This window comes from Emydura macquarii, unplaced genomic scaffold (assembly GCF_026122565.2).
Source record: "Emydura macquarii macquarii isolate MOO-44397 ecotype Brisbane River unplaced genomic scaffold, CSIRO-AGI_Emac_v2 contig_450, whole genome shotgun sequence".
NCBI classification, from domain to species: Eukaryota; Metazoa; Chordata; order Testudines; family Chelidae; genus Emydura; species Emydura macquarii.
The window spans coordinates 15,328,118-15,334,060 of record NW_027130587.1 but is presented as its reverse complement, the minus strand read 5'-3'; positions in this window follow the sequence as shown (position 1 = coordinate 15,334,060).

Here is a 5,943-nt window from a genome sequence, read left to right as displayed (position 1 = left end):
TGCATAGTAAAAGTTGGTTTAGCTGTTTCTACTTTTCATAACATTGTGGACATAAGTATTGCCAAGTCTTTCTTTTCAGTGCAGCTAAACTACTGTACCATCAATCCGTGTTTGTAGGTTTTGATAGCAGAACTGAGTTGAAGTGACCTACAGCCTTTTCCACACAAACTAATTCAGTGCTGTCTGAAAGTCAAGTCAGTAGCTTCCCCAAGACAACTGCAGGTGATGATACATAGTATGCTAGCTTCTCTTCCTTATTTCCCTCCATCCCCCACAAAACAGTCTTGAAGTTTCGTTTGAACAAACGAAAAGCAGACAGAATTTCAACACACCTGGAGGGTTGCTTACTTCTTGGTCTAAGCTGGAAGATGGTTTTGAGCAGGCGAATACACAGGTACTTTTGCACAAATGTACATTCAGCCATGGTTGGTTTAAAATACAGTAATATATAATATTGCAGCCTGTTAGTGTCATGGGATGATTTGTTCAGCACTGAAGATAGGAAGTGTGGGAGATGTATGCTAGCATGAAAAATGATTAGCTTTCTGATTCTAAATAGACATGGACTACAGAGGTTGTGAGCAGTAGGCTAAATTCAACTAGAGTAAATTGGTACAACTGCTGTTGAAGATGATGGGAGCTGTCCCCTTTATGGCTGATTGTAACCTGCTTTTTCCTTGCAGTTCACTCAGAATGTGGTGTGATAGCAGTGCTTTGTCCAAAGATGGCATGGAGGCCATGGAATCATCTGTGTACTTCATCAGATGGGGTTAAGGAAAGTAGCTTTAAAAAAACCCAAAGCGCGCACATTGTAATAAACGTGCAAAATTTACTTAAGTGTTGATACTTAGAGCAGAAGCTTCACATTTAGATTCGGTACAACGAATATTCTAGCTTACTGTGGAAATAGTTCTTTTACTGGTTAACTTGAAAATCTATATTTAGTAAGACTAAATCTCTGATGAAAAATACAGGTAGATCTGCGATCATGCTACTGGCTTTCTAAGCATGTAGGAAAGAACAATCTAGTCAAAAACATATCCAAAACTTCCCGTATCAAATGCTCATATTGCTTGTGACACAACTACTTGTGCTAGGAAAGAGATCCAAATGATTACACAGTCATCTGTTTCGACTTGGAAGTCCTCTACTGTGTAAAATTAATTTAAAAAAATTTTTTTTTAATTGGGATAGAACTTTCCTCACTTGGCTTTCACCTCTTATATTCCTGTTGATTAGAGACTTCAAAAATAGAAATGCTCTAGTCATTGGTATGAGCTTGATTGTCTGTCTTTGCTTTTACAAAGCAGGTTCACATGTCTGAAGGCTAGATCAAAGTTGCATTTTTTGGCTGGGATGGGAACTGGCTGGGAGGGAATCTTTTCTTGCCTTTGCTCCTCTCACTAATTTAATAGTAAAATACTAATGTATAACTTAAATTATAGTAAAAATATCATTTTCAAGCATAGGTGCCAAACCACACAGCTGAGGGCAACTGTTTATGCAAGTACAAAGAACTAGAAGAATGTCTTAACTAGCCACGTGACTACTGAAGCCATTTCTTTGGATCATCTATTTGATTTATAATACGGAATTGTTTAAATCAGTTATTTCACAACAGCAACATGGTGCAATGGCCACTGCTGAGTCATCTTAATGGAACGGTAAATAGTAACTCTTCATCAAGACAGTTATTTCTATTGGGATCCCGTTTCTAGTTATAGTCTATTTTTGACTCTATGCTATTTAACACTTTGTTTTCTTCCAGATCATTAATAAAAAATCATTATTGATAAAACTTGCAGATGACACAAATTGAAGGAATGGTAAATAATGGTGGGTGATGATGCAGAACGATCTGGATCGGTTGATAAACTGAGTGCAAGTAAACAATCATAGAATCATAAGAATGTAGGCCTGGAAGAGACCTCACGAGGTCAACTAGTCTATCTGCCCACATGGAGATGCAGAATTAAGTACACCTAGACAATGAGTTTTAACTACCCACTCTCCTTCCCAGCTGCTGAGAGTCCTATAGTCTTGATTCTGAATTGGTGAAGGAAAATGGTGGTTTGGCATTCATTGCCCTTTATATTCTCAAATAGGGGTGTGAGGGCACTAGTGCAGTCCCAAAAAAACTGCTTGCTAAAACGAGAGTCCTGTAGCACTTTAAAGACTGACCAATTTAATTTCTGCAGGCATAAGCTTTCGTGGGTTGCGACCCACTTCGTCAGATGCAAGAAATAAAAAGTGTGTGTGTGTGTGTGTGTGTGTGTGTGTGTGTGTAAAAAATCACATCCAAGGTTAAGGAACAACAATGGGGAGGGTAGGTGTTAGCAAAGTCCATTCAGTTTGAGTAGATGAGGCCTATTCACAACCATTGATTAAAAGATGAGAATGTGTGAACAGTGACAATTACTTCTTGTAATGAGAGAACCATTCCAAGTCCTTGTTCAGACCCAGTCTGATTGTGTCAAGTTTGCATATGAGTTCCAGCTCTGCAGTTTCTCGCTGAAGTCTGTTTTTGAAGTGTTTTTTGTAGAAGTATGGCAACTTTCAAGCCAGCTACAGAGTGTCCTGGGAGATAGAAGTGCTTGCTGACTGGTTTATGGATGTTACCATTTTTTATGTCTGATTTGTGTCCATTTATTCTTTTGCGTAGTGACAGTCCGGTTTGGCCAATGTACATGGCAGAGGGGCATTGCTGGCACATGATGGCATATATTACATAAGTAGATGTGTAGGTGAATGAGCTCCTAATGGTGTGGCTGATGTGGTTAGGATGTGTGATGGTGTCACTAGAGTCGATGTGCGGGCAGAGCTGGCAATGGGGTTTGTTGCAGGGATGGGTTTCTGGGTTAGTGTTCTTGTTGTATGGTGTACGGTTGCTGGTGGGTATTTGCTTCAGGTTGGGGGGCTGTCTGTAAGCAAGGATAGGTCTGCCTCCCACGGCTTGAGCGAGTGATGGATCATCTGCTAGGATAGGTTGTAGATCCTTAATGATGTGTTGGAGAGATTTTAGCTGGGGGCTGTAGGTGATGGCCAGTGGTGTTCTGTTTTCTTTGTTGGGTCTGTCCTGTAATAGGTGACTTCTGGGTACCTGTCTGGCTCTGTCAACTTGTTTCTTCACCTCTTCAGGTGGGTATTGTAGTTTTAAGAATGTTCTATGGAGATCCTGTAGGTGTTTGTCTCTGTCTGAGAGATCGGAGCAAATCCAGTTGTATCTTAGGGCTTGGCTGTAGACAATGGATCGCGTAATGTGTCCAGGGTGGAAGCTGGAGGCATGAAGATATGTATTGCGGTCAGTTGGTTTTTGGTATAGGGTGGTATTAATGTGACCATCCTTTATTTGTATTATAGTGTCTAGGAAGTATGTGAACTGGCCCAGGCTGAGGTTGATGGTGGGATGGAAATTATTGAAATCCTGGTGGAATTCTTCGAGGGACTCTTTCCCGTGAGTCCAGATGATGTAAATGTCATCAATGTAGTGTAGGTAAAGGAGAGGTGCTTGGGGACAAGTTTTGAGGAAGCGTGTTCTAGGTCAGCCATAAAAACGTTGGCATACTGTGTGGGGCCATGCGGGTGCCCATAGCTGTGCCACTGACTTGAAGGTATAGACTGTCTCCAAATCTGAAGTAGTTGTGGGTCAGGACAAAGTTCAGCTACCAGGTGTTCCGTATCATCATCAGGGAAAATGTTCCTGATGGCTTGTAGTCCATCTTTGTGTGGAATGTTGGTGTAGAGAGCTTCTACATCCATAGTGGCTAGGATGGTGTTTTCTGGGAGATCACCGATGGATTGTGGTTTTCTCAGGAAGTTAGTGGTATCAAGAAGATAGCTAGGAGTGCTGGTGGCATAGGGCCTGAGGAGAGAGTCCACATAGCCTGACAGTCCTCCTGTGAGAGTGCCAATGCCTGAGATGATGGGGTGTTCAAGATTCCTAGGTTTGTGGATCTTGGGTAGCAGATAGAATAACGCTGGTCAGGGCTCAGGGGGTGTGTCTGTGTAGATTTGTTCCTGTGTTTCTTTAGGGAGTTTAAGTAGATGTTGTAGTTTATTTTGGTATTCCTCAGTGGGATCGGACAGTGAAATAATCTGATCTCGTATGTAGAGAGCATGTGCACCTATAGTGGGATTCATGTGGACAACACATCTCAAAGGATCAGTTATTACAAGGTAAGTAACCATTTTTTGTCGAGGCAACCGTGACTCATGCATCTAAAGTTTGCAGCATTGTTTGTAGCCGTGTTGGTACCAGAATATTAGAGAGGCAAGGTGGGTGAGGTAATATTTTTTAGTAGACCAACTTCCGTTGGTGAAAGAGACAAGCTTTTGAGCGACAGAGCTCTTCAGTACACAATGTACTTTTCATGCTTCTTATATATCTAATTGAGGGGATTTTCAATATAATGGCTTTTTTTCCTGGAATTAATTATTAACCAGAACCTCAGGCAGACTGTCTCCCTTGTCCCAGAGCTTGAATAATCAAGGTAATAAAGTAGAATTATTTGGATAGAGACTTGCAGAGGTGGGCTGTAAGAAAATGTGTGCTTGCCTTTTTATGGAAGCTATATAAGGGGAAATGGACATACGTCTGGAAAACCAAATGGATAGGACATATAGAGCTGAACGAATAATTGTTATTTTTGGTTCAGGTTCACCCAAAATAGATGTTCTTTTTTGGTTTTTCCTCAATGCAACAAAACACAGATTGATTTCTGGTTGAATTAAATGTTTTGTTCAACCATGTTTGTTGTGGGTTGAACAAAACATTTCATTCAGCCCCAAGCATGCTTTTCTTTGTTTTGTTTTTTGTGTGTGCGCTATGTTTTTTTTTTTGTTAAACAAATCTAGCTAAATTTCAAAACAAAACATTTTGAAATAAAAAAGTTTCATTTTAAAAAGGTTGAAATGTGACTTTAAAAAAAATCATTTCTCCTGGCTGAAGCTACTCATGGAATTAGACCCAAATTTGCAAATAGTCTCATTCAAATAGAAACTGCATTTTTTCAGTGAATAAACTGTCCAAAAAACTTCACGCTGTTATAACATGCCCTTCTAGAAAGTGCTTCCTTCTCTTTTTAAAGTACCTCTTTTTAAATAATAAAAAAATGAGTCTCTTGACTTTTTTTTTTTTTTTTTTTTAACACCATTTCAAGACTTCTGTTTTTATGTATGGCAAATCCATGGGTTTTTCAGCTCATTATGCTAAAAGGGTAGCTACAAACCGTTGCTCTTAGCACTTTTGTCCACTTGATGGCGCTTCTCTGGTTTCATATTGCATTTGTTAAAAAACCCGAAGGATGCTTCAGCTTTTAAAGGAAAAGAGCTCTTTTAGTTCCCTGTCTTTTCATATGAGATAAGTAGTGCCAATTTTTTTTTTTTTTTTTAAATCTATATAATTTAAACTTTTTTTTTTTTTTTAAACTAGATATCTTCATGCTTCAGTGAAATGCTGAATACTTATGAGTCTTAGATGTTGCTGTAGGATTTGTTGGTTTCCTACAGACTTTTCTCTAATTTCATTCTTGTATTTTGGAACACGGAAATGGAAATAAATTTAAAACAAATAAAAACTTGAAGCCAAACAGCATTTCAGAATATATAGTTAAGGGTGGAAGGAAAGCATCTATTTCAAGTCAATTTGTTTTTCCAGTGGGCTCTCATGCAGATGGCTGCTCCTAACGATTGCAACCAGAAAGCTAGAGATTGTAGCTGATAGGTAGATATTGAAGGAGAGTATCTGGGCATTTTATTTTCCTGCTTTGGATAGAAGTAACTCCGGATGGAATCACTGGGAATTTCTTGTATTTGCTGGCAGTAAGAAGCAGGGGAAAAAGGCATTCTTGTATTTGCTGGCAGGGCAGAAGCATTCTGTGGAGCTCTTAGCTTCTCTCCACCATTGCATGAATTCTGAACGGGGAGCATGGTCCATATATTTTC